The sequence below is a fragment of the Apodemus sylvaticus genome, chromosome 2 (genome assembly GCF_947179515.1).
Source record: "Apodemus sylvaticus chromosome 2, mApoSyl1.1, whole genome shotgun sequence".
Lineage (NCBI taxonomy): Eukaryota > Metazoa > Chordata > Mammalia > Rodentia > Muridae > Apodemus > Apodemus sylvaticus.
Genome location: NC_067473.1, coordinates 5,608,031 through 5,635,837, shown reverse-complemented (window position 1 = coordinate 5,635,837; position 27,807 = coordinate 5,608,031). Strand labels below are relative to the sequence as shown.

General features: G+C 42.5%; 1 protein-coding gene across 2 annotated transcripts in view; it reads right to left on the bottom strand.

The window, feature by feature from the left end:
• Hycc1 (hyccin PI4KA lipid kinase complex subunit 1) overlaps positions 1-17,767 on the bottom strand; it is a 70,246-nt gene extending 52,479 nt beyond the window's left edge. The window contains exon 1 of one of the 2 annotated variants that reach the window (XM_052173048.1): positions 17,554-17,767. The gene's annotated coding sequence lies outside the window, so the exon portion shown is untranslated. The remainder of the gene's footprint in view (positions 1-17,553) is intronic. The other variant, XM_052173047.1, reaches the window with a different exon arrangement.
• Between the last annotated feature and the right edge of the window lie 10,040 nt (positions 17,768-27,807).

The window sequence follows — 27,807 nt, the reverse complement described above, 5'->3', positions numbered from 1 at the left end:
AATATTTTCTTCATTCCTACTCTAGCTTCATATAACCCTTGTATATAACATACATATAACATCACCAGGTATTCGTTACAAAGTGAAACAAAATGTTTATATATAGTCATCTTATTATTTTGACAATCAAGTTTCTATTTATGGACAGGATATACCATGAATTTTTAAATTTATTCTTTTATTGGGGTGTGCATACATGTGAAGGCGAGAGAACAACTCGCAGGAGTTAGTTCTATCGACCTTGTGGGTTCCAGGGATTGAGCTCAGGCTGTCAGGCTTGGAAGCAAGCACCTTTACCCACTGAGCCACCTCGCCAGCCCCACATCATTAAATTTTAAACTTCTCCCCTGTTCGAAGGGCCCATTGTGACAGCTAATTAAGTGCTGTCAGAATGTTCTCACAGTTACAAGGTGAAATTCAGGAAAACAGAGTAGAGGTAACTGTTCAAATTATGTCACAGAACAAAACTGATTTTGTCTCTGGAGTTTACAGGCAAGAGTCTGAATAAAGAAGCAGAGGATGCAGTGGGGCTGGCTGCCCATAAAGGAACTGCTCAACACACACCTAAGGGAAGGCAGAAGGAGACCTGTGAGGTTCTCTAAGCATCCACTGTGTAAGCCTGTAGGTCACAAATCACCTATCTGATTACCGAAATATGAGCATTATTTTTAACTCAAGGAAATATTTTTGAATAAAACATCATTTGCCTAATCCAAGGACAAATAAGAGCATGCTGGAAAGTCAGCTTGCTATGGTAACCAGCCCTGGGGGTGCCTGCCGGGAAAGACAGGACAATAGAAGGAGAGAGGGTGATCCTGCCTCTCATTTCCCTCTCCTATTCTTTTAAAATCTACTAGAACTTCAGAAAAATACCTTGTCCAGGAAGAGAATATCTGATATGAACTCTAAATGAGAAGTTAGAAAGAAGTATTTTCAACAACCATGCTGATATCTGAACTAGTCCTGTAGCTGCTTTGAGCAAACCAACACAGCAAGCACGCTACTAGAAACCTGCACTCGTGGTTCCTCCTCCTTCTGCAACTCAGATAGCACAGTTAATGAAGCCCAAACCACCACGAAGGCTGTGTAGGAAAGAACTGGAGCAACTGCAGAGCTGCAGCCAGGAGACTCCCACCAAACTTAGGTGCCCTCGCCACAGAAGTCCTGCTGGGCTAAGCCACTAAACTTGATGGTGGTTTGACAGAGACCAACAGATACAGAAAACTCTATTCCCTTTCTGTGGCTCTACCCTCCCAGCTCTGACCCCTACTATTCTCTTCTGCCTCAAACTGTCAAACCTTCAGTCCCTGCCTCCCAAATGCTGAGATCACAACTGCCTGACACGGTGCCCAGCTAAAACACTATCTGTTAACATTTAGAACATACCATCTCTGTACAGGAGTCCCAAAATACTTTTCAAAGATCAATATAATATGGAATTCAGGGTTCACAGAGTAATTAACATTATTACTGTGATTTTCAGTATAAAATGGGCATTAGAAGGGTAGAGATAGCCCAGCAAGTTAAGAGCACTTACCTTCCAGAGGACCCTAAGTTCAGTTTCCAACACCCATGTGAGATGGCTCACAACTGCCTGTAATTCCAGCTCCCAGGGGCTAACACACTCTTCTGCCCTCCACGGGTACCCATATAGTTCCTTTCTCTCTCTCTCTCTCTCTCTCTCTCTCTCTCTCTCTCTCTCTCTCTCTCTCACACACACACACACACACACACACACACAAAGAGAGAGAGAGAGATAATAATAATTATAATAAATAGTTTATATGGCAATTTAAAGAAAAAATTCACAAAGTTCTCTTACAATACAGTGATAGATTCATCATCTGTCTAGGATTGACTAAGTAAAATTCATAAAAAACAGGAAATAAATGAGAAGGTTCTTAGTATCTTCATATTCTTATGTGCATCATTAAAATGAGTTACATAAAATGAGAAATGTAAAAATTCATTACATTATCTAGACATTGTCAATTTTTAACATCTTAATGTTTCAGAAAAACATATATGTGAAAGACTATAAAATCCATCTCAACTCACACTATCTTAAAAGATGAGTATAAAATAGTTTTCAAATGTTAATACTTTCATAGGGATCATTTCTTTTATTTTGATGACGGAACCCAGAGCACAATTTTACATAATACTTTTTAATTAAAAATCTGAAATTTGAGACTTAAGAACTCTTTCAAAAACTGAAGAGATAATCTTAACAGATTTGAAAACCATACAATAAAACTACCAAAAAATATATGGTTTTCTGCCACCAGGAAACCACAAATCCTCAGCCTCACAGTATGAAATAGATACTTGGGGTTTTGTGGAAAAATTGGTCAAGAAATTGAAGTAGTTCCAGAAAGGCTGTGCTGATACTAACTCAAAGAGAACATCTGTAAAGAATCTGACAGACATCCAAGGAACAGAAGGAACAAGGAAAAAAACCAAAAAACAAAAAGAAACCTTTAAAAAAAATCCATATTATAGTAAAGTTAATATAGAAATTGAATAGGGTTTTATGCTGATGAGAGATCCAGATAAGACAATTAAAGGAAACATGTTGACGGGGAGCATCTACTGTAAGGACTGAGTCCCAGAAGCTGACAATGGCGATGGCCCAAGAGCACACACTAGAACAGTGACAATGAGATGGAGTCAGTGGAAGCCAGGTTTTCACTGAGCTATAATGGAGGAAAAAGGTAAAGCAAGTAAGTTGGAAGCACATTTACAATTATGAAGGTTTATTAGCCATTTTTATGTTGCTGTGATAAAATACTATGACCAGGACAAGTTACAGAATGAGGGGTTTATCTTGGTCTTACAGTTCCAGAGAGAGAGCAGTCCATCACTACCACAGCAGGGAACATGGCAGCAGGTAGGCAGGCCTGGCACTGGAGCAGTAACTGAGCCCCCAAATCCTGATCCACAAACAGGAAGCAGAGACACTGGGAACCAATCCAGTTTTTTGAAACCCAACAAGGCCACACCTCCTAATCCTTCCCAAACAGTTCCAACAAAGGACCAAGTATTGAAATGTATAAACCTATATGGAGAGCATTCTCATGCAAAGCACAGAAAGAAAGAAGAATACACTGTTGTTGTAGTACTACTGTAAAATGTTCATATTTAACTTTCTCATCAACAAACCAATATACAAAGATTCCTAACATCTTGATTCTTAAAAATGATTCATAACTTCTTGGCCTCATTATGTCCATACGTTTATATGCTAGCATGCAATAATTACATATTAATCAACGTTTACTTAAGGAAAACACTATAAGAAACATTCTTACAGGAATGGCTAACATCATTAAGTGGACTCATCCATTTTTTTTAATGTTATTGGCTCTAAGCAGAGAAAATTGCTTAAAACTCAAAAGGACTTTTGAGTTTCTTTTAAACTATCCCACAGCTTGCTTTAAGTACTACTTAAGTACTAGAAGTACTACTCTCCAGTTAAGAACTTCCTTCCTTTATTCTTTGCTTTTCTTTTTCGTTTTTTGCAAGAAGACTTCTTAACTGATCAAGTAGCTGCCTTCCCATTTGCTAATCAAATAAACTATTAAATCTTCAGAGAAAAATGTTTTGCTTTCCTTTTTAATTTTTTTCTGTATATGCTGGCAAGGTTGCTCTCAGAGTGAGAAAAGGGCATCAGATTCCCCTGAATTGGAATTATAGGTTGCTGTAAGCTACTAAGGCACAGGCTGGCAACCAAACTAAGGTATCTGGAAGAGCAGCAAGTGTTCTCAACTGCTGGGCCATTTCTCCAGTCCTTGCTTTTCATTTTTAAAGGACCTATAGCATTCATCTAAAAGCATAAACCTCCAGAAAAAAAATACCGAGAAGTGTACCAGAGTGAGTTATTTGTCCATTTATTTTATTATGTATTTACTTTCAGCTTTTTTTTTTTTTTTGAGACAGGCTCTTATGTAGCCCAGGCTGGCCTGGAGCTCATGGTGATTCTGTTGCCTCAGCCTTCCAAGTGCTGGTATTATAGGACTACAGGTGAGCATCACCACCCCAGTTCATAATTTCATTATTTTAATAACATTTTACTTCCAGTTGTTGATGCTTCATTGGGTGGTTGAGACAGGGTCTCACTATGTAGCCTCAACTGGCCTGGAACTTGCTATGGTGGACCAGGCTGGTATCAAATTCACAGAGATCCACCTGCCTCTACATCCCAAGAGGGTGCTCCCACATCGAGCTAATGTAATAAGTCTTCAAATACAAATTGTGTAACCATTTTGGGTTTGAGATGTAGCTCAGTCAGGAGACTGCTTGCTTGGCATGCACAAGCCCTGGTTCTGTCTCCAGCACCACAATAAAATAAAAACATAAATATAAAATTATATAACTATTTTAAAGCCTAAAATTGTGTGAGTAATTATAGAAAAATAGGCTCAGATATTATTAGCACAAATACATACAGTATCTAATAAATATCTGCTGAACAAAGGAGTAAATTTCACCATCACAATGATGCTTGTCAAATTTGCCATCTGCTCTCCATCTCCACAGCAACTCCGAGAGCCTGCGCTTTATTGTCTCTGCACAGTTGCTCAAGCAGCATTCCTGCTCCTGGACTCCTCCCTTGTGCAGTGCACCATGCACTTGCTGCCATACTGATCTTCCTGAAGCATCATGCTCTCAGATTCGACCATCAGACAGGCACTGTCTACTTCTCTCAACTTCCCTATCCACTGTGGCCTCTGTGCAACTTCTCTCTGCTGCCTGTCAGCTTTTTACAGTCTGCCCAGAAAGAACTCGGGGCTCATGCTGATGAGGGGTGTTTGTGTGTGTGTGTGTGTGTGTGTGTGCAAGGGAAAATGTTAGGGCAATGGCATGGCACTGTATCTGTGAGCCTCCAAAGCCTTGCTTGATGGCAATAGAGACTGATTAATATATTTAACCACTTAGAAGATCTCTTATGAGAAATAAAATTATGTACTTCATTAAACATAAGAGCACCATAAATAACATTTTCATGTATACTATTAGGTAGAAATCTGCCAAGATTTTTTTCCAAAATATTTGTATCATCTTTCACAAAATATAATTGTTGTACATGTTAGGTAGTAATTCAAGTACTGTCTCAGTCAAACAAACTTCATTTAGCTCTAATGATGAAGGCATGAAAATCTTAAAGGCCACTGACAGATTCGAGCTACGAACATTATCTGAAGAACACTCATTGTTATGACTATTGTGTAGATGCACAGTGAGTAGCATAGTCGTTAAGAATGCTTTCCATTATATTTACTAGACCAGAGCCTCAGGCTAACGGTTCAGTCATTCAATCCCTGCCCAGCTCATAGCTCATGCAATTTATGCAGACTACAGGCCAGCAGCTCCAGTGTAGGAACAAAGAGAGGGGCTATGAATAGGCAAAATCAGATAGCCAGGGATCGTGTTAAGGGTTGATGCATGCAATATGTTTATAGATGCAAAAAGTCAATATTACTATATATCCATACTATATACAATATTAATATATTACTATATTAATTGCAACATTAATAATTCAATAAGTCCTTGATTGCTTACTAAGTGTAATGCAAGGCTTTTCTATTACTTTGCACTATTGGCAAAAAGACCGTAAGGTCTACTCTCTGTCCTCAAGAAGCATACAACGCAGGTGGCTGAGAAAGGGAGGAGCGTACGTGAGGCCATTTTGTGGTGGGCTAATTACAAGTGCTTAGCACCAATATCTTCGTGTGTGTGTGTGTGTGTGTGTGTGTATGTGTGTGTGTGTGGTCTGGTATGCTAATATACACCTGTAATCCCAGCACGTGGCAAGAGGACCTTATTTAAAATACAAAAAATGTTGGCCTTCACCAATGCCTTCTTTAAAAAGCTTATTGAAAACTCGAGATGGGTTATACTCACTTTCATATTAATTTATGATATCTATAATTTTAAAAGCATATTTTAAGATTTTAAGTCTTCATTTAAAGATAAAATGTTATGCCTATTCCATGTCAATATAAAACAAAAATACTACTGAGTGGCATTGTTTCATATTTTTGCAAACTTCTTTAATGTTTTGGCTTGAAAGAAAACAGTTGGATCCTCATAAACACTTCTGATTGCTTTGTAATCCAAGTAGTCTCCAATTCTCTATAAAATTCAGATTGTCCTTAACCTCACATCAAACCTCTTGCCTCTGCCCCCTGAGTGCTGAGATCTCAGGCATAAGCAGTATGCCCAGCTTGGTTTTATTTATTTCTCCTTCAGCAGTGCTTCTACAGAACCCAAGCTAGAACTGAAACACTTTTCCTGCCTCAGCATCCCAAGAGCCAGGATTACAGGTGCACTAAAATGACATGATTATTTTGTTTTCATTAGGAGGAGAGGGAGGAGGGAGGAAGGAGGGAGACAAAATAGGGGGTGGGGAGATCTAGACAAGTTAAGAACAAGAAGGCCATAGAAAGAACATGGTAGAATACTGGAGGGACGGTCTTCAGTTAAGACTCAGACCTGCCACTTATCTGCATATGATTTGGGAAAAGCCTTTTCAGTATTTTCCTCAAAAGGAAAAGGCCTACAGAAATTGCACCATTAGTTAGGGTATAGCTCATTGGTATCATGTTGTTTCTATGAGCTTAATAAGCATGTGGCTACAGGTTCGATTCTTAGCATCAAAAAAATAAACAATAAAATGCATCACTAGCACTTACATAACCACAGTAAGGATGCGCCAAAGATGCACAGGTTATGACCAAAGTTATATGCCAAAATCAAGTAAGAAGTCTTATTTTCTCACCCTTTTTCTTTGTTGAATGACAAATACAAGTGTGCTCCCTTCAGGACCAAGACTTGTATTCCATTCTGTAGTAAATCACATTTAGCTTCAGAAATCTAGTAAACTGCTTCCACATGATGAAATAATTCCTTAGTACATAGTCAAAACCAGGTTTTCAGCAAGAAATCTGTAAAATCTGACTAAACAGAGCACTATTTGAATAAGACTTAATTTTTAAAAAGAAATAGTAAAGAAAAAATTTACGCAGCTTTACATAGCATATAGCTAAAGCATGTAACAAAAAGTGGATACATGGCCGTGGCAACTTAGCATGCAGAGGGTACGGCAATCATCAAAGAAATGGGCATGAGCCAAAGACAGACACTCTGTGCTGCCTCTGCCGGCTGTGCTGAGGGCAGAATAAACAGATAATACAATACAGCGCTGCAGCTGTAATACAATTAGCGCAAATTAACATACTAGAAAGCACTTCACAGGATCTTTCATTTTCTACCTTAAAACCCCAACCAGGTCTATTGGTTGCTGCTCCTGTGCCCTTCCAAACTTAAAAACCCATAAACACCTTCTCTTGGTCAAGCCAAAACAAACTCAAACAAAATTTAGCCACTTGCCACTGTAGCACTATACTGGAGAGCTGGCAGAGGAGGCAAAAAGCCACCAAATAGCCACCCGGTCCTCTGCCTTACCTTCCCTAGAGGAAACATAAAATGTTTATGGGGCAGGGGGTCTTGGAAATAAGCAAATAACAAATAACAGGATTTAAGATGTCACTGTGAACAAGCATATAAGCCATCTACATTATTTCTTAGAGCTATAGTAACAAGTAGGACAGACTGTGTGAATTAAGCACAGAAATTTACATGCTCAAGGTGCTCCAGGCCAGAGTTTGAGATCAAGGTGGGTCCTACTGAGAGCCAGGAAACAAGAATCTGCCTCCAGCTTTTCCCTCTGGCATGGGGAGGGAGGTAGCTGCCATCTTCATATCAAGTTGCTCTTTAACTACCAAGTCCAAAGTTCTAGTTCTTACAAGGACTCTAGTCATACTGGATTAGTGCCCACCTTAACGGCCTAATTTTCATGTTAATTACCTCTGTAAAGATTCTATCACCAGTTTTACTGAAGGAGCTAGTTGTTGAGACTTCCACATGTATTTCAGAAGGAGCCACGAGTCAGCCCATAAAAGCACTGACGCCACAATCAACCAGGATCCAATAATCAGCCTGGCTCTTCTTTTCTTGTATTAATGCTTAAATACCATCCACTTATTCATATTTATTAAATGTCCACTAGGACCTACCTGCCACAAAAAAGGATATGGCATAGTAGCTGACTTAGGGGATTCACAGTCTATTAGTGGAGACTGTAAACCTAAAACAGTATTCCTTAATCCCTTTTGAAATAAATCAAGATGAATCAGGGTGTAAACAATGAAACAAAACAATAAAAGTAAACACTCATTATATAGGCTTAAGAATAGAATAGAAAACACATAACAAGTATGTTCCAATCATTTTGCTATCACTCCCCATCCTTTCTCTTACCAAAACATAACAACATACAAAAATACCGTCTTCTAAGCACAGTTGTTTTAACTTCCTAAAGCCTTTTACATTTCTTTTTTGTTTTGTTTTGTTTTGTTTTTGTTTTTGTTGTTTTTTTTGTTTTTGTTTTTGTTTTGTTTTTGGTTTTTAGTTTTTGTTTTTTTGGTTTTTTTGGATTTGGTTTTGTCGAGACAGGGTTTCTCTGTGTAGTCCTAGCTGTCCTGGAACTCACTCTGTAGACCAGGCTGGCCTCTAACTCAGAAATTCGCCTGCCTCTGCCTCCTAAGTGCTGGGATTACAGGCATGGCCACCACTGCCCGGCTTTTTACTTTTCAAGTGGCAGTTTTCACTGCTAGGGGCAAAAGCAAGAGGGAAATGTCAAGTGATCCAAATTCCAATTAACTCAGAGTTGAAGCTTTGCAGTGAGTCACTGCCCTTTAGTGACTTGGAATGGGATTTAACCATTAGAGAAGTCGGCCAGTGGAGCCCAGATGTTCAATCACAAATGTTGAGCAATGAGGCAATACAATGAGAAAATGCAAGGAAACACTGTTAATGGCATGAATGCCTACCAATGAGACATAATTTTAAAACACAACAGATCTAGGCTGCCAGTGTGGCTTAGGGGTACAGCACCTGCCAAGCATGTGAAAGGCCCTCCCTCGCCCTAGATTCAGTCTCTACCACCTCAGCAGAAGATAGGAGACAACAGATCTTTCCAAGCAGAAACTTGGTAGTGGGTCTCATTAATACAGATGCTTGTCTTAATAGTTATAGTAATCAAAGCTCCATGACTGCATTGACTGACAGAATAGTCAATTTGGTTTAGTAGACAAGTATAAAATAACTTAAAAAATAGTTTCCAATAATATAAAGTTCTATACTAAGATAACAAAATGTTGCTTTATGGCTGAATAGGAAGCTAAAGGTACATCAAAAGTTTTTATCTTGGCTCTACCCAAAGCACTTGAAAGTTCTATAAGGCCTGTTATCTCCAAAGTATTTTAAGCATATCTTTTCAGCTATGTGTTGTTTCTAAAAGAAATGATTAAAAAAATGAAGCCTGCTTGTTTTTTTAACCAATAATTAATTTGTGGTTAGTGGAATTCCAATTCAATAAATCAGATTACATTATAATTAATTCTTGGAAAGTCTATAATATGAAGACATTAAAAATTTCTACTCAGCCGGGCGCTGGTGGCGCACGCCTTTAATCCCAGCACTTGGGAGGTAGAGGCAGGCAGATTTCTGAGTTCAAGGCCAGCCTGGTCTACAGAGTGAGTTCCAGGACAGTCAGGCTACACAGAGAAACCCTATCTCGGAAAAACAAAACAAAACAAAAAGACAATTTCTGCTCCAATTCCTGTTTTACAGCCAACTCAGTCTTATTGCCCTGATGCTGCTGACCATTCTAAGGAGTGACCTAATATTGCAGAACATGTCTCATGGAGAAAACAAGTTTTACTATTGTTTTTCTTAGTCTTTCTTGGCTGATCTTTTGTTTGTTTGTTTGTTTAATCTTCTCAACCTAGCATTAACTAATAAACTGGATGGCACACTTTAGATGCTCAGGAAAAGATGAATCTATAAGGTAATTAATAAGAAACGTACCATTTGGCCAACCAAGAATGCGGTCCAGCACTTTACAGCATCAGAAAACCAACTCTTCCTGTTCCAGTGCAGCCCCCATCCTAAGTCACTCTGTGCAGACCGCATTCTGATGCAGCAGCCTCATCTACTGCCTCCAGCTGCTTGCCATCAGTCACTCCCCTAATCAACCCTGTACCAGCTCACTCTGGTTTTCAACATAAACTCTCCACGGCCTCAGAGGCAGCAAGTCAGCAGTTCCTCTTCCAGGTTCATGCTAACTTTGCACCAAGTGTCCTTCTTCATGCTGAACTTCCATCTTGACCTCACAGATGCTAGTATTCTAGTCTTTATCATCTATGGGACTGTTTTCTGTTTCCTAGGCACATCCAGCAGTCTGTTAGACTTGCATGGTTTTTGTTTGTTTTTGAAAAATTTTTATTAGACATTTTCTTTATTTACATTTCAATGTAAATAAATGTTATCCCCATTCCTGGTTTCCCCTCTGACAACCCCCATCCAGTCCCTCCTCCCCCTGCTTCTAGGAAGGTATTCCCCCACCACCCACCCACTTCTGCTTCCCAGGCTTGGCATTCCCCTACACTGGGGCATCCTCCCACTGATGTCCAACAAGGCCATCCTCTGCTACATATGCAGCTGGAACCATGGGTCCCTCCATGTGTGCTCTCTGGTTAGTCTGGCTGGTTGATATTGTTGTTCCTCCTATGGGGCTGCAAACCTCTTCAGCTCCTTCAGTCCTTTCCCTAACTACTCCTTTGGGGACCCCGTACTCAGTCCAATGGTTGACTGAAAGCATCCACCTCTGTATTTGTCAGGCTCTTTAGGAGACAACCATCAGACTTAAGTCAGCATCCATAATAGTGTCTGGGTTTGGTAACTGTATATGGGATGGATCCCCAGGTAGGGCAGTCTCTGGATGGCCTTTCCTTCTGCTCCACACTTTGCGTCTGTATCTCCTCCCATGGGTATTTTGATCCCACTTCTAAGAAGGACCAAAGTATCCAAAGTCTTTCTTCCTCTTGAGCTTCATGTGCTCTGTGAATTGTATCTTGGAGATTCCAAACTTTTGGGCTAATGTCTACTTATAAGTGAGTGCATACCATGTGTGTTCTTTTGTGACTGAGTTATCTCACTCAGAATGATATTTCCATCCTAAGAATTTCATGAATTCATTATGGTTAATAGCTGAGTAGTATTACATTGTGTAAATGTAAAACATTTCCTGTATCCATTCCTCTGTTGAGGGACATCTGGGTTCTTTCCAGCTTCTGGCTATTATAAATAAGGCTGCTATGAACAGAGTGGAGCATGTGTCCTTGTTATATGTTGAAGCATCTTTTGGGTATATGCCCAGGAGGGAAATGCAAATCAAAACAACCTTGTAATTCCACCTCACACCAGTCAGAATGGCTAACATCAAAAGCTCAGGTGACAGCAGATGTTGGCGAGGATGTGAAGAAAGGAACACTCCTCCACTGTTGGTGGGATTGAAAGCTGGTAAAACCACTCTGGAAATTAGTCCTCAGAAAATTGGACATACTACTACCTGAGGACACGGCTATACCACTCCAGTGTATGTTTTAGTTTCTGCTTCTTGCTCCACCCGTTTCTAAACCACTGTCACCTTCCTCTCCATTCCCTTAGCAAGGCCAACCTCATGCTTCATAGTTTCCCAGAATGGTCTCCCCTCCTGTAATTATATGTACGCTTTGAGGACAATGCTGTAACTCTGCCTACCACTCTGTCTGCAACATCCACCAACTAACAAATCACTGTGAACTTTCACATTTAGGTCAAAAGAATAAGTTGTATATCCAACTAGTTCAGAGATGTCCAAGTGGCGGCTTCTATAACAGATGTGGATACTGATCAGAATCAATACTCTAAATTCTTAATTTATATGTCAAAGGCAGGAGTTAAACAAGCTCATAACTGTTAGCCCAGCTTAAGCACTTTTAAAGCTTACATTCTTCTCTTCAATGCCCGAGCCTACACATCACATCATTCTGTTCTCCTTGTTTTAAGACAGAGCCTCAGTATGTTGCCCAGGCTGGCCTGACAGGCTCAGGTACCAGCTCCCAGCAGAGCATCCAGACTAGCTGAGATTGACTACAGACATTCATCATAGTGCCTGGCCCTTACACAGACATAAACAAAAGTAAATACAAATCTTCCAATACCTGAGACTCAACATGATTTTCACAGTATAAATTTAAGAACTCTTACACACAGTATTTATTAAGTCAAATACAAATTTCTAGATAAATTCTTTGCATCATAATGAGAAACTAATAATGTTCATCAAGTAATCAAAAGATTCACTATTCAAGAAAACACCAAACAAACTTAACATTTACTACTGAATGCTACCCTGACACAAAGCTCGAACAGACATGTGGACCACAGTGAAAAAGCACTTTGTTTTCCAAACTCATAGAACTCTTATGTACAATACTTTTATAGTAACATTCTTAACAACATACAAACAGGAATTGGGAGTACAAATTAATATTGGGACCCAATAAGTGTGGGTCTTAAGCTTTAGTTTTATCTGGGCACACATTTTAAACTGTTAAACATATTGTATATGTTTTATACAAATCAATCTTAAGTTTGCCATCCCACCTCACCCACTTCAGAGTCATCTACTACTGTCACTGTATTAGGCAATATTCATTAAGAGTAGCAGAAGAGACAATATCAACCTAGAAGAGACCAGGAATAATTATGATGGGGGTACCAAAAATGTAATTATACAAAGAAGAGAAACAATAAGATTTCACATAAGTGATTATATTTATTTTCCAGTAATAAGAAAAGCAAAAGGTGTATAGTCAGGAACATGCTAGGGAACTGATGTAAAATACAAGGACTGGGCAGCTGGATGGCTCAGTAGATCAAGTGCTTACTACTGCATGCACAAGGATGCAGACCTAAGTTTGTCTCCAGCACACACAGGTAAAGACTAGCACGCCTGGGATCTCAATGCTGGAGGTGGAGACAGGAGGATCGAGGGCTCTGTTAGTTGACTCTAATTGTCTAGCAGCAGGTTTAGCAAGAGACTCTGACTCAAAAACTAACACAAAATGACTAAAGAAGCCAACAGATGCTGACATCTAGCCTATAGGAACATGCAACACACAGGCAACAGAAGCTGTGATTTTAGACAAAAATTGGGTTTCAACTCCTTATACTTAACTTTAGCTGCAACTTAACACCTGAGTCTCAATTTCTAACTGTAAAATAGGAATGATAATCCCAGTTTCATAAAGTTGTACAATTAAATTTAAAGTACTTGGAAAATACTTAAGCCCAATTTGAGATCTCCACAAACTGCAAGGAAGACCTACACATTTATACAGCTAAACTACTTCAAACCTGCCAAAAGCAGAGAGAAAAAAAAGTCCTTCATGTCATTCATTGCACAGGCTCTCTCTTTGTATTCAGAAAACAACAAACCACAAAGTTTATGATTGGGGTGAGGGGAATGATACACTACTGGATCATTCTCATACACTTCAGAAACAAGCTACTATCAAGATGCTTTACCCACAGAACACACCAGAGTCTACTGAGATGCCTACTGCAACCTCCCATCAACAGGTTAAAACAGCAACACACGGTCATCTCAACAGACATTCTGAGGGCATGTGATCAGATTTAATATCTTACCACAAAAGAGAAAGAAAAGAAAGTAAGAAAAGAGAAAAGAAAAGGACAAAAGAGCATTTTAAAAATAGATCTTAAGTGAAAATTTTGAACATCTGACAGTATAGCCCTAAAGGTTTCTTGTGCACCTTGGATTGTCCTCTTGGGATTGTCTAGCCTACCACAGGGCTCATCCCTGGGGAAAATTGATTCTTCCTCTCTCAAACACCTACTAATGCCTGTATCTCTTCTTTCATGGAAGAAACCTCATGAGAATTCCCCCATCCACACTTGACAAGTCAACTGGTACAGTTATTTTTTGGTCTGGTTGCCATTTCCTGATGAGATTTCCGTCATATATGGAAGACACTGTCTTATAGCAGACATTCTAGCTCTGTCCTCTGACTCCTAGCAATCTTTCCACCCCCTCTTCCATGAGGACGTGTTGAAATGCATTAACTGGGGCAAAGCACTCCATAATCAGTTTAAATGGGACTTTCAATTGCTCAATGTCCTTCCTCGGTTCAGACCGGCAGCCTAACTCTGGAGGACTAGAGGGAAGGCCTGGCAGCACTTGCATTTTAAAAAGCACAAACTGTTAATTCCCACCCCACCTCACCCCCCCCCCCCAAAAAAAAGCAACAAAGCATTCCTTAGTGATGCTAATGGCCTTGGGATCCACAGAAGGTGCTCTTCTGAAGGATGTCTGTTCTCACAATATGAGGATGCTCTCCTAACTTTTTTGCGAACCCTTAAAAGGCAGTTTAGGAAACCAATCTTGGTACTACTGATAACTGACAATTATAACAAAGAAATACACTGTCTTTATTAACTTGTTCCTTGTTAGAGACGTTGCTTTCAGAAACGTATTTCTTACTGGTCAACTTTCTCTCCATCTCCCCAAGGACTAAGTGTGAATAATCACCTCATGACCACCCCACCCCTCCCACTGCTTTACCTTGACTCTGCTCTTTCTTCACACAGGCACACACAGACATTAAATTCTTTCAACCTATGCTCTACTGTGGTGGACTTCTTTTACATTTGAGTGTTCTGTCTGCATATGTGTGTGTGAACTACAGGAGTGCCTGGTGCCTCTAAGGTCAGAAGAAAGCGTCAGATCTGGAACTGGAATGAAGAGTGGTTGTGAACAGCAACCATGTGGGTGCTAGGGTCCAAGCCAGCCAGCGTCCTCCAAAAGAACAAGTGCCCTTAATCACTGAGCCGGTTCTCCAGCCCCTCAAGAAATTTTTCAATCATGTTCACACATTAAAAATATCTAGGAAATCAATAATATTTTTAAAAACATAAACTTCTGGGCTGGAGAGATTGCTCAGCAGTTAAGAGCACTGACTGTTCTTCAGAGGTCCTGAGTTCAATTCCTAGCAACCACATGGTGGCTCACAACCATCTGTAATGAGATCTGACGCCCTCTTCTGGTGTGTCTGAAGACAGCAACAGTGACAGTGTACTCACATACATAAAATAAATAAATCTTTGAGAGAGAGAGAGAGAGAGAGAGAGAGAGAGAGAGAGAGAGAGAGAGAACCATCTTGATCACAGTGGGTTTAAAAAAGAAACTGTAACCTTCTATAGGCAAGCATCCTATACCAACAGAAAGTAAGTATTCCCTGGGAATCAGAAGGAAACATTATAAAGGATACAAACAAATATAATGTACAGATTTGTTATTTTAATTGTGGTAATGATTTTATAATTTTAATATGTTTATAAATATAAACATATTAAGCATTAAATGGCACAATTGAAATATGTATGGTTTATTACATGCCAATTATACTTTAGAAAGTTCTTGTTTAAACAAATGCTGTTGTGTAGGTCCTTTCCTGCCCTTGTTGAAAAGAGGGTGGGAAGGTTCCTTCTGAGAGTAAAAAGTTTTAAGCTCTGCAAAAGATTATATATGTGTGGCTAAGACAGAGAAGCGCTACTTCATAGCCAGCATTTCCTCCTTTCCTTCCTTTCTTCTGTTTTCTTGAAAAGCCTCACTCATACATCTCTACTTTATTGCCACAAGTAATCTGATGACTGGTTTCGGAGCTATACTCTTAAAAGTCACCAGTGGCGGGGCGGTGGTGGCTCACGCCTGTAATCCCAGCTCTCTGGGAGGCAGAGGCAGGCGGATTTCTGAGTTCAAGACCAGCCTGGTCTACAGAGTGAGCTCCAGGACAGCCAGGGCTACACAGAGAAACCCTGTCTCGAAAAACCCAAATCCAAAAAAGAAAACAAAACAAAAAAGTCACCAATGAAGATTTCTTAGGCTTGATTACAAAATAACTAATAGACAACAGGATACTGAATAAGCTCAAACTAGAAGATATATTTAAACTTACTGTCAAAATTACACCAGTCTTTTACACTTGGATCGTAGCCAAAAGGCCAAGAAGCAATACACCAGTGTTTTAAAATGTAACCAAAAGGGATTTTATAAAATAGAAGAATCAAAACAAACAAAAAATTAGAAAAAGGAAAGCAGGGCCCTTTGGTATGGGTCAAGTGGTAAAAGCACTTGCCACCAAGCCTGATGAGAGGAAAGACGACAGGAACTGTTCGTTGACCTAACCCAGTCCCCACCTGGCATTCATATCCAGAGACTGTTGCTATTGAGTATTAATAAGAATTCTAATGTTTCTGGAAATAATGTTAATAAATCAAATGACTGTAAAAATGAGTCAACTACATGTAGAATCTATTTTCGAAATGCCCACAGGGCTCCCCTGCTACTACTGAATACTTGATTTTGATACTACGCCTGACAAAGAAGCCTTTTCTCTTTCTTGTCCTTCCCTTCAAACCGTAGTACACGGTATTCCTTAAAATGAACACACCTAGTGGGGAAAAGTGCTCACAAATCAGCAAATGATCTGGGGTGGGGGCAGGGAGGAGGAGGCTGGTGCCATTGGCAACCAAGCAGCCTTAGGAAAGCACACCTCCCAGAACTATCACTTTGTTTCAAGGTTACGCTAATCTTTGTGGCTTTATGTACATAAAAGTTGTAACAAATGAAAACCTCAAACTGCAACTCATATCTTGAACCACTGGGCTGGCACGTCTCCTCCAAAACCTACGGTGTTACTCAAAGGACACCCACTTTGCAGAAAGCCAGTGCTACCCTGCATGCAACCAGTAGCAGTCTCTGTGTAGTAGCAGCAGCACTCCCCCTACCTGAGCAGTGGAGCTTCTGCCCGCATGCAATAGCGTTTTATCCCAGAAGACATTCAGTGCAGTGCAAAACCACTAGGGCCAAATTTAAATCCTTCAGGAACCTCTAAACTCTAAAGATACAAAGCAAATACATGCACGCTGCAGGGCAGGGACCCAGTTTTGCCGAAGCATGCAAACCTGGGGTGTTTTCGTACAAAAAGAAATAAAAAAGAAAAAGAGAAAAGAAAGAAAGAAAGAACCGTTTAGTAGAAAGAAAGAAAGCCCTGACGATCCTCGAGGGCGGTCACAGCAGCCGCAGAAGAGGCAGAACTCCAGGGTCCAGCGCGGCGCAGGAAGAAGAGGAGCTCCCCTGGTGATGGACAGCCCGGGCTGGCACTCCTAACCCCCAGCCCCACGGGATTCAAGACCCGAGCGAGCACGGCTCTGAAGAGCACCGGGTCTGCGGAGCCCGCGTGGGCCGCGGGGCGGGACTCTGGGCGGCGCGGGCGGGTGGGCAGCGGCCATAGGCCACGGTGGGCTCTGCGCTAGGCCGACCCTGGGGCGCCCCCAGCTCACCGCCCAGCCGGGAACAGAGCCTCGTCCACAGCAGGTAGCCGGCCCGCCGGCCGCGGCCAACTTCGGGTTCTCGGGCCGCGCCTCGCGCAGGAGCCGTTACCCGCAACGGGCCGCCGCCCCAGGACGAAGTCCTACCCCTGCCGGCAACAGCTTCAGCCCGCTCCTCCCAGACCAAAGAAAGTTCTCGGTCTCCCGGTGCCCCAGGGGCCGGCGTGCGGCTCGCGGCAGACTCACCAGAGCTGCTCCGGGACCCACCGAGGCCTCCCCTCACGACCACGGCGACCACGGCGACCGGGCGACTGCGCTCCGCCAGCAGTCGTGCCACCTGCCCCTCTCCTTCTAGCAGCACTAGTCCGGGCGAACCATCTTCCCTCCTCTCTCTGACTGACAACCGAGCCCGGACAGCCGCCACTGCCGCCAGCCTCTCTGACAGGCACCACCAAGGACCCGTCCCCCAAGCAGCCAACCACCACCGCCCCACTCCGCACTAGCCTATCACTGACCCCAGGGGTGGGACCAGAACAACTTCTCCACCAATGAGAATCTGTGGGCGTGGTCTGAGCGATGGGCGTGGTCGGGGAACGCCCATGGGAGATGAGTGACTGTACAGTTAGTGACAATTAAGAGGATCCCTGAAGGTCTCAGGATCTCTCTGAGCCCTTTAGAGCTTAAGTCTTACCAGATGCTATAAAACATAATAAGAAAAGAAAAGCAAGCTGATAATCAATTACTCAAATCATTTCACAAAAGTATATCAAACTTTGACCAGATCCTGGTGTGTGTGTGTGTGTGTGTGTGTGTGTGTGTTCGGAAATAGCAATAAAAATACTTCCTTTTCTTATGTTCATTGCTTTTGGCCTTAGCCTTGAGATTTTCAAATATGGAGTTTATAAAACAACTGAAGGGTTAAAAATACTTACTGCTCTTACAGCATGTGGAAGTTGGCGGTAGAGCTCACAACCTCTATGACTTCAGTCTCAGGGGATCAGTTTGCCCTCTTCTCGCCTCTGCACTCACCCAGACACACGTGCACTTAACACAAACATACATAAATTAAACGAATTTTAGCAGTCAAAGGGGGAACGGAGAATTGGTTCAGAGCTTAAGAGCACTTGCTGATCTGCCAGATGAACGGGGTTCAGTTCCCAACACCCACGTCAGGACTCCAGTTCAGGGGATCTGATACTTCTCGCCTCAGAAGGTACACACACACAGTACACATACGTACGCTCAGGCATACACATATACACATTAAATAAATCTCTTTCTTTTTCTTTATTTTATTTTATTTTATTTTATTTTATTTTATTTTATTTTATTTTGGATTTGGTTTTTTTCGAGACAGGGTTTCTCTGTATAGCCCTAGCTGTCCTGGAACTTACTCTGTAGACCAGACCAGGCTGGCCTCAAACTCAGAAACCCGCCTGCCTCTGCTTTCCAGAGTGCTGAGATTAAAGGCATGTGCCACCACCACCCAGCTAAATCTTTTTCTTTAGAAAAAAAATGTAAATATATTTCCCCACTTTTTTCCATAAGCCATTTTTTGTCTTCCATACCTACTTACCCTACAGATAATGTTATGTATATTGTGAGCCAGTTCAGCATATGTCCGAAGTCTCCATACTACAGCCCTCTCAACCCAAACCTGGGTGAATTAGAAGGAAAGAAAGAGAGAGAACAGGAAAGAGATGAGGAGAGGAGAGGAGAGGAGAGGAGAGGAGAGGAGAGGAGAGGAGAGGAGAAGCAAACTTCAACCTGGAAGAAAGGAAGCTCTTCTTACTTAAAGCTAGAGATGATAAAATTTCTCCCAAAACACTAAGCAAGTTTATTGTTGTTGTTTGGGGTGGGGGGGTTGTATGTGTGTGTGTGTGTGTGCTTGAGACAGGGTTTCTCTGTGTAGCCCTGGCTGTCCTGGAACTCGCTTTATAGACCAGGCTGGCCTCGAACTCAGAAATCCACCTGCCTCTGCCTCCCAAGTGCTGGGATTAAAGGCTTGCACCACCACCGCCCGGCACTAAGCAAGTTTTTAAAACATACCAAAGAAATAACAAGCACATACATTGCACACACACACACACACACACACACACACACACCAAACCATGTTGTTAGGCTTCATTAAGCACATTGCAAATCCAAGATTATGGTGTTAAATCCAATACAACCATGCCCAATGGGCAAAAAGAACACAAGACAAAAAAAAAAAAAAAAAAAAAAAAAAAAAAATCAAGAGTTCCATAGGAAATGTCTGAGTCTATCGAAAAGATGGATACATCTGCGATGAAAGGGCAAGCCTCTACTCCCAGCAACCAGAGAAGGAAAGGCAGAAGCAACACATGTGCAAGGCTAGCCTGAGCATTTAAAAAGGGCGGGGCAGGGGGTAAAGTTCAGGCATGGAGCACCTGCCAGTATGTGCTGAGCCCCAGATTCAGTATTTAGTACCAAAAGGTAAGTGCTTTCCGTCGAGGGTCATTCAGAAAGGGATCAGAATGTCCTCGGCACAGAGTTGTAAAAGGGCACAGAGAGGTCAGGAAACACAAGGATGAGTGTGAAGTCACAAGTCAGCCTACAGCCCAAACTGAGATGGACCTACGAAAGATGTTTACACCTGCACTATTCACAGTGCCGTCCGTGCTGCTGGACGCGGGCTCTATGGTATTGTCCAAAATGGCAACAGCTCACTAAATTTGGGTATTGAACACATGGGATATGGTATGATTAGAGGAACTCAGGTGTGTTTTTTTGTTTGTTTGTTTGGTTGGTTGGTTGGTTGGTTGGTTGGTTGGTTGGTTGGTTAGTTTGGTTTGGGTTTTGTTTTGTTTTTGTAGCGAATCTCTGCTAAGCATCACCTATCCATAAAAAAGCCTATAGCCAATGAGTTGAGGCAGGAAATAGGAGGTGGGACACTGGCAGGATAAGAGAGGATTCTGGGAAACAGGAGAGATATAAAGGAGAGATTCAAGGAGACGCTGAAGATGCTAAGGAAGAAGCAGGTCTGGACTGAAAGGGAGAGGTAACTAACTATGCGGAAGACATAGGATCGTTTGAATAAGTTAAATAAGTTATGAGCTAGTTAGAAAACAAGCCAAAGCTTATGGCCAAGGCATTTAGTAATAAATAATTAATTTCAGAGTTGACGTTCAGGAGTAGAGGCTACAGGAAAAAATAGAATTTTTTTTTTTAATACAGAAAGGGAGATTCACCTGGGAAGACGTGGTGAGATAGGTGCTTAGTACCTGAGCACAGGTAACCAGCCTGTGGCAGAGTGTAGATTGGAGCAAATGGGTTAGTTTAAGTTAGATCTAGTCAGAGAAGAGCCTAACTATATGGCCAAGGTATTCGTAAATATATTTCTGGGAGCATGGGGCTGGGAAGAAGAACTAGACCTAAATTCTACATTTTTTTAATTTTTATTGGTGTGTATATGTATGTATATATGTGTATACATGTATGTATGTGTATGTGTGTATGTGTGTGAGTGATACACGTGTATGGATGTGCATGTGCTGTGGTATATGTGTGGAGATCATTTTTTATAGAACTGTTTCTCTCCTTCCATCTCTCTGTGAGTTCCAGAGATTAAACTCAGGTGGTCAGCCCTTGTGCAGCAAGGCTTTAAACCAGAAAGCCATGATACCAGCCCAGGAAGTCTAGTTTTAATATAATTTTAATAACGGCCCTGTTGGACACCTCGAGTTTATGTTGAGTGTGGGATGGAGGTTGTTTGAGGCTTTTAGGAAACATAGTTTCAGTGTGTAGCCTTGAACTTGCTCCCTGCCACCGATTCCAGGAGTCCACTACCCTGTGCAGCTCAATGTGGCCAATATAAGGTTGTTTAGAAGGTTAAGAATTAGCCCGAAGCAGGGAGGGTGGTAGCGCATGCCTTTAATCCCAGCACTTGGGAGGCAGAGGCAGGCGGATTTCTGAGTTGGAGGCCAGCCTGGTCTACAGAGTGAGGTCCAGGACAGCCAGGGCTACACAGAGAAACCCTGTCTTGAAAAAAAAAAAAAAAGGTTAAGAGTTCAGGCCAAGCATGGTGGTACATGCCTTTAACCCTAGCACTTGGGAGGCAGAGTGCTGGGAGGGAGAGATAGGCAGGTCTCTGAGTTCAAGGCCAGCCTAATCTACAGAGTGAGTTTTAACAGAGCCTTGGCTGCACAGAGGAAATCCTATCTCTTGTCTGTTCCCCACCACCACATTAATTTAGAAACAGTTGTATCTGTTCTCTACAACAGGAATCTTCACAGTCCAACTCACTTCTCTGACAGAGAATTTCTGATCATTTTTGCCGGAGGCACAGAGATAAAACAGGAAGATCCTCTTCCTGAGAATGACCTCAGAAAGAACACACAGTAACCTTAATGCTTCTTTCAAGGCCTGGAGAATGAGGGAGTGGAAGGCCAGAGAGAGGAAAAAATCCAAAGGCTCAGCTAGGTCATAAACTAGATGAGCAAGATATGTGTAAGACACTCATCCCATCAGTTTACTGCCCGTTGGCCATGCTGACCACTGATGCCCTGATTTAAGGAGCCAGGGTGTCTGGTTGCTGCAAAGACAAGACCAGGGCAAGATTCCAATAGCTCAAGACCTGAGCCTCACCTATGGAAAGAAGGACGCAAAGGGGGCGGGAATCTTAGCCTCCTGGACTGTCCAGGCACGTGATACATCACACACAACTGAACATTAGAAACTCTCAGCACAGATAGCTGAATAACAATAGTGAAGAGTTAAGGGTTAACCTCTTGACATCACAGGAAATGAGATGACACAATGAATTCACTGCTCCCAGCAGAGGAGGAGCAAGCCTTCTAGTCAAAGTCAATGAGGGGAGGCTTGTGGGAGGTATCAGCTGGACTGGATCTTGGAAAAAAATGGAAGGAATTTGAATCAGGAAAAAAAGTTGAAGGGAGAAACTCTTGATATGCCTGGGAAACTTAAGAGAAGTGGCCAGCACAATCAGTATTTGGAGGGCAGCCTGGCGTCTCGGCTGTGCACACTGTACCCTGAGTACAAGTGTAAGAACTCAGGAAGATAATATTCTTCTTCTGATCTCTGTTTCCTTACTAGAATCACTTAGGATGCTTTCCAAAAATACTAATGCTCAACCAACCCAATCGGAGAATTTGGAGCGGGGATGAGGTCACAGGTATGACACTGGAGCATCTTCCTAATGCTAAATCCAGACTGTGCAGATGGACTGACTGGAGACACACTGAAGTCTAAGTTAAATAAGTTTGTTTTCTTCCTTCAGGAAGACAGGAAATAGTATGCTGCCAGACTTCACTTCCTGTTCTATCGTCATACGCTAATATAAAGTCTTCCTCTAAGTCAAAATCAAACCAAAGAACAAATTTCAGTTTGCATCTGCTTTGCACTACAACTTGTACACCCTAATTTCTAATAATAAGAGTCTAATAATAAGTTAACTGCTACGCAGAACCGTTTATATTTTAGTAGCAAAACGGCAGAGGGGAGGAAGCCTAAAAGAACATTTTGTTTAAAGGGGAAATGCTTTTAACCCTCTTTATAGAAGTCATTGTATTCCAGGCCCTTCATGCCTGTCTCAGCCAGTCTCCAGTGTCTGTGGGGACAAGTTAAGGCTGTTAAAATGGCTTTACCAAGCTGATAGCAGGTGTCTGAGAAAGGCCAGTTGAGCATTTCCCTTCCCTATGGCTCCCAGGAACTTCAAGAAAAGGGATATCTAAAATATATTTCCATTAAAGTTGCCTGGAAACAAGAAAATAACATGACTTTTTCATGAAAAGAAAAGGATTTTATTTTGAAAACTGTGGGAAAGCCAGGCATGGTAGTGCACACGTCTAACGCGGTAGGAGGGGGAGGGGTGGGAAAACCTCCACAACTCAGAGCCATTGCGGGCTATACAGGTCAACGGGGGCGGGGGCGGCAAAGTGACCTACTGTGTGGAACAACCGAACAAGCAAGAGACAGTAAAACTGTGCCCAAGTTTTGCCCCAACAATGTGTTAAACATATTACAGTCTAAAAACGGTGTGCCTGAAAGGTCATTCAGGGGCTTTGTAGTGTCAGAGACTGGACCAGATTCCTCTGTGACTCACTTCATAGAACATATAACCCGGGGCAGCAAAGCTTAAAAGGTAACTCTACACTTGCACCTTTTAAGAACTGGAATTGACAATTGGAAGATAAAAATCAATCACACCATGGGGAGCTAAAGCTTACATCAGGGAATAAAGGTTCCAAAAGGCAGAAGAGGTACTAGTTCATGAACAAGGCGATGTTGGGAGGGGGAGATGGACCTGTGCAGCAGAGGGCACAGAAGACAGATAGAGCAAGTCACTGTCCTGAAGATGGGGACACCTAAGACCTGTGTCCAGGGCCCTGAGAGTGTGTTTCCTGTAGCTGCACTGGATCACTCCACCCAGTCCCACCCCATCTGGGAGGGCCGCCTGCAGCTGTTCACACAGCCCCTAAGATTCCCATCTCTGTCGCCTACAGCATGCAACACAACTCATCCTGGTTGCTTCTGGAGAAAGCAATAAACAGATTCCTGGGCTATGAAACACATCTGGGGTTTGTCCTCATTCCGGGCTAGTATCCCTTTTTGTTTGGTTGGTTGGTTTTTGTTGTTGTTTTTCGAGACAGGGTTTCTCTGTATAGCCCCGGCTATCCTAGAACTCACTCTGTAGACCAGGATGGCCTCGAACTCAGAAATCCGCCTGCCTCTGCCTCCCAGAGTGCTGGGATTACAGGTGTGCACCACCTCCGCCCAGCGCTAGTAACTCTTATAATCCTGGTATTTGCTCTTTTGATTTTGGCCCTTTGAAATGACATGAGAGAGATAAAGGAAAAGCCATGTCTTGTCTGGCTGATGTGGTTCCCTAGGACTAAGATGCAGACTTCAGCAAAACCTTTCTTTCTGACCTTCTCGTAGCTTTCATTTGCCTGCTCCCTTTTCTCCCAAAGCCTAGCCATGCAAATTAGAAATGATCAATAGAGCTGACCATAGGGATATACTCTCACATTCCCTGACTCATAGCCGATCCTTAGACCACCACCCCCCCATTTCAGAAGAGTGTTGTCATACACCTGGGAGAAAAGAATGCCGCACAGAGACACCAAGAGGAATCTGAGCAGACAGGCTTTGCTGGGTTCCCCCACACACACACACACCCTGTCTGTTAGCATTAGATCATGCTTTTCTGTCCAGTCACACTTCTACATGCCTGTCCATGCTTCAGTCATGCCTATGCAACAGACTCCCATGACAACCCAAAAGGGCAGTCTTCAGGAAAGTCTGGACAGCTGAACATGTAGAGGCTTGCGGAAGTCCGAGAAGGGTAGAGCAGCCGACTGCATGGCACAGAGGCTCCTGCCCCGGAGACACCTCCAGGCCTGGATCACGCATCTCCTTATCTACCTGCTTAGCTGTTTGCCTTTAAATATCCATGGCAAGCTAGTAGTCATAGCAATATTAATGTTTCCCTGGGCTCTAAGGGGCTTCCAAAGCTCCAAATGTAAGTCTGATGATCAGAAATTTTGGAGGCCTGTAATTTTTTTCCTGGCATCTGATCCTCTCAGCCTTAGGGGGAAAAGTCAGAACTGAGGTGTATTAGAAAGAACTCATCTGGGTATTTGCTGTACAGCTGCTTGCTGGCTTGCTGGTGGGGAGAAATCCCCACACATTTTGGGATTGTGGGGGATGATCTGTGTCGTGGGCATGTAGGATGAGAACCTGAGTTGTTTCTGTTTCTTCATTTGGGAAAGCTAGATGGATCTCATTTTTCAAAGAGAATTTACCCTTCAAGGTTCCTTATGCATATTCCTAGAAATAATATCCCAGGGAAGAAAAGAGCAAACTCCAAATCTTAAAGGGAAAAGAAAAGACCTGTGCTAGGGTGCAGCTCAGTGGCAGAGAGTTTGTCTGACACACACAGAGCCCTGGGTTAAAGCCCCAGGGCAGGAGTTAAACTGTCATTAAAGGACTTTGAAAGGGAAAAAAGTACTTTCTCTTGTCTTTTAGTAGAGGAGTTCACCTTGGTCATACTTACTGGTAAGTCATAAAGATAAGTCTGAGAATTCAATTGACTAACTGCTTCTCTCAAGTAACTGAAAATGAAAATATCCTTGTTATCTCCTAAAATATTATATTAGTCAATGTCTCCCAAAAGAATTATTGTTGGGGGAGGACTATCATGTCACTTCCATAAGTTGTCTTTTTGAAAATATTTTGTGATCCTAGTAAAATGACATTTTCTTCATCATGCTGGAAAGGTATGAAGCTTTATAACAACCTTATAACAGTTAAGATCACTGTGACAAAGTCACAGTTTCACAAGATGAACCAGCATTGCTTAAACATGGAGAAATCATAACCTTTGTCTCTTCATGCATTTACTAAATATTCTAAAAGATAGCTTGTAAAATATTTATTTTATTTTTAATTATGTGTATACATGTATGTATATGTTTGTGTGTAGGTATGTGCATGTGTGTACAGGTGCCCATGGAGGCACTGGATGGCCCTGAAGCTGGCTTTACAGGTTGCTGTGGACAGCCTGTGGGTGTGGGAAATAGAACTCAGGTCCTCTGCAAGAGCAGGGTGCATTCTTAACCACTGAGCCATCTCTCCAGCCCACAATGTTAAGTTTTATAATCAAATAAGAGGAAGTACAAATTATTATTCAAGATTAGGCAAAATCAGACTGTACATTGCTGGTTGTTAATTCTTCCTAAGTGAACTTCTGTTCAACATTCTCCCTTTTACTCTTGACCATTGCAGTAGTCAGACTTCTCTAAAGGCACTCCTCTAGCACTCCAGAGACAGAGACAGAGGCAGGAGGATCTCTGCAAGTTCCAGATCAGCCAGGGCTACACACAGAGAAACCCTGTCTCAGAAGAGAAGAGAAAAGGAGAGGAGAGGAGAGGAGAGGGGAGGAGAGGAGTGGGGAAGGGAGGGGAGGGGAGGGGAGGGGAGGGGAGGAGAGGGGGAGGGGAGGGGAGGAGAGGAGAGGAGAGGGGGAGGGGAGGGGAGGAGAGGAGAGGGGAAGGGAGGGGAAGGGAGGAGAGGGGAAGGGAGGGGAAGGGAGGAGAGGGGAGGGGAGGAGAGGGGAGAGGGGAGGGGAGACCAACCAAGAAAAGAACCCTGAATCCTACAGAGAAGCTCCCACTAATGCATGCAAGCAAAAGCCCTCACTAGGGAATGTTCAGAATCGAACCCGGAGCCCGTCCATCAGTTTGCACTGATGAGAACCCAGGCAACAGAAAATATGCTAGAAAATGTGATCACCAGTGACGGCCCCAGAGGAAGTTGAACTGCGGTTTGTCTTCTTTGGGTCCCCTGCAGTAATCAAATCCTTAGCCCACAGAGGAAGTTCAGACACACAAGTTAAAGGAGCTCGTGAAATGACAGCACGCTTTCCTGGCCGCCTGCTTGGTTTATGGTTTCTTTTCAGGTTTACACACTTCTCTCCACAGCACAGGGTACATGTCCGGAAATGGGAGGGCTCCGTTTCCCACCACTCACTCTGTCCACAAGAACAACATATTGCAATGTGTTCAGCTTCGTCTCACTGGCGCCACCTTAAATATCTCCACAATACTTAAATAAAGATTTCCCATGTATCAGAAAGCAGAAGAAGCAAGGGGCACACATCTTTGGTAGTCTTGCTGAGTTCTTTCTAACGCCCAAAGCAACTGAATAAGCACAAACACTGGGGGCAGGGTTGGGTCATGAGCCCAGCTGCACAGAGAGGGATGAACGGGATAGTGAGGAGAGGCACACCCCACAGCAGCTCTGGGTTTTAAAGGCCAAGGGAGTCCACCGTATGAATAATACTTCCATGTTTTAATTCTGTTCTCATCTGCTTAGTCATCACCACACCCTAATACTTATGCCAAGGAAGAACCCAAAATAGGGCAGAACATGGGCAACAATCAGTTACAAAAGCCAGCTTCCGCCTCTCCTTCTACCTGTAAGAGCCACCCAGTTCATCACCACATGATGTCTCCCAGCCTCTGTGCTGGCAAAGCCAAAGCGCATAATCTTTCAGTTTCTCTTCTTACCCCAGTAGAGGAATGGTCTGGCCAGCTATTCTGGGTTATTCGTAGGGTGTCATTCTCAAAACCTCTACCCCTACAGGCTAGACCATGGCTCCAAGCCTTGAAGTCAGCCAAGCATTGGATTTTTTACGCAGTATTGGATTTTTTTTTTTTTAGCAAGATCAGCTGCTAAAAACTTACAGAAGATTTGCTGATTAATTATCCTTAAGAAAGAATATTGGAAAGAAAGTGTAGAAATCTGCACTGGACGGGGCTAGAGAGCTCTGGAGACTGTGAGCAAGAAGCCATGACCCAAGACTGTGAAGAACGAGGGAGACCATTAAAGGAAAGCGAGTAAAACAAAGATTGGAGGTGCAGCAGGCTGTACAGAGCTGGGTCAGTGTCACCAGCTCTGCTGTTGTAAGATCCTGGGTCAGTGCCACCAGCTCTGCTGTCGTAAGATCCTACA